Raw genomic sequence first — 2,158 nt, 5'->3', positions numbered from 1 at the left:
TTCGCTCCTCCCCCTTCAGGCCCTTCATCGCGGCCTTTGGATCTTCGAGCCTTTGCTTCCTCTCGGGCCGTCGGGATCCCATGGCCATGGCCGCATGCGCCGGAGCTGCGCCAGCGGCCGCCCCTGAGGGGGAAACCCTTCGGGAGCCTGTGCTGCCCCGTCGCCTGGGCCGGGCCACCGCTGTGCCTGGGCTCCTGTGTTGGGGAACGTAGCAGAAATTTAAAATTTTCTACGCATCACCAAGATCAATCTATGGAGATTCTAGCAACAAGAGAGGGAGAGGATGAGCATCTTCATACCTTTGAAGATCGCTAAGCGGAAGCGTTACAAGAACGCGGATGATGGAGTCATACTCGCGGCGATTCAAATCGCGGAAGATCCGATCTAGCGCCGAACGGACGGCGCCTCCGCGTTCAACACACGTACAGCCCGGGGACGTCTCCTCCTTCTTGATCCAGCAAGGGGAGAGGAGAAGTTGAGCGAAAACTCCAGCAACACGACGGCGTGGTGGTGATGGAGTTCGTGGTTCTCCGGCAGGGCTTCCCCAAGCACTACGGAGGAGGAGGAGGCGTTGGAGGAGAGAGAGGGATGCGCTAGGGAAGGGGTGCGGCTGCCCTCTCTCTCCCTCACTATATATAGGGGGAAGGGGGTTGAGGAGGCACCCTAGGGTTCCCTAGGGGAGGGGTGGCGGCCACAGGGGAAACCCTAGATGGGTTTGGGCGCCCCCACCCCTAGGAAACTTTCCCCCCAAGCCGGGAGGGGCGGCTGCCCTAGGGGAGGCACCCCCACCTCTCCTGGTTACGTGAGAAGGGTTGGGAGGGGCGCACAGCCCCTTAGTGGGCTGGTGTGCCCCCTCCCCTTGGCCCATAAGGCCCCCCAACGCTTGTCGGGGCCTCCGAAAAACCTTTCGGTCACGCTCGTCGTCACCCGGTACTCCTAGAACAATTTCGGACTCCAATACCTTTCGTCCAATATATCGATCTTCACCTTCGGACCATTCCGGAGTTCCTCGTCATGTCCGGGATCTCATCCGGGACTCTGAACAACCTTCGGTAACCACATACTATTTCCCATAACAACTCTAGCGTCACCGAACCTTAGGTGTGTAGACCCTACGGGTTCGGGAACCATACAGACATGACCGAGATACCTCTCTAGCCAATAACCAACAGCGGGATCTGGATACCCATATTGGCTCCCACATATTCCACGATGATCTCATCAGATGAACCACGATGTCAAGGATTCAATCAACCCCGTATACAATTCACTTTGTCAATCGGTATGTTACTTGCCCGAAATTCGATCGTCGGTATCCCAATACCTCGTTCAATCTCGTTACCGGCAAGTCACTTTACTCGTTCCGTAATGCATGATCCCGTGACTAACCACTTAGTCACATTGAGCTCATTATGATGATGCATTACCGAGTGGGCCCAGAGATACTTCTCTGTCATACAGAGTGACAAATCCCAATCTTGATTCATGCCAACCCAACAGACACTTTGGGAGATACCTGTAGTGCACCTTTATAGCCACCCAGTTACTTTGTGACGTTTGGTACACCCAAAGCATTCCTACGGTATCCGGGAGTTGCACAATCTCATGGTCTAAGGAAATGATACTTGACATTAGAAAAGCTCTTAGCAAATGAACTACACGATCTTGTGCTATGCTTAGGATTGGGTCTTGTCCATCACATCATTCTCCTAATGATGTGATCCCGTTATCAATGACATCCAATGTCCATGGTTAGGAAACCATAACCATCTATTGGTCAACGAGCTAGTCAACTAGAGGCTCACTAGGGACATGTTGTGGTCTATGTATTCACACATGTATTACGGTTTCCAGTTAATACAATTATAGCATGAACAATAGACAATTATCATGAACAAGGAAATACAATAATAACCATTTTATTATTGCCTCTAGGGCATATTTCCAACAATCTCCCACTTGCACTAGAGTCAATAATCTAGTTCACATCACTATGTGATTGTAATGAATCCAACGCCCATGGGGTTTGATCATATCTCGCTTGTGAGGCAGGTTATTAGTCAACGGGTCTGAACCTTTCAGATCCGTGTGTGCTTTACAAATCTCTATGTCATCTTGTAGATGCAGCTACCACGCTCTATTTGGGGCTATTTCAAAT

This window comes from Triticum dicoccoides, chromosome 3B (assembly GCF_002162155.2).
Source record: "Triticum dicoccoides isolate Atlit2015 ecotype Zavitan chromosome 3B, WEW_v2.0, whole genome shotgun sequence".
In the NCBI taxonomy this organism is placed as follows: domain Eukaryota; kingdom Viridiplantae; phylum Streptophyta; class Magnoliopsida; order Poales; family Poaceae; genus Triticum; species Triticum dicoccoides.
Note: the sequence above shows the minus strand (reverse complement) of the source record.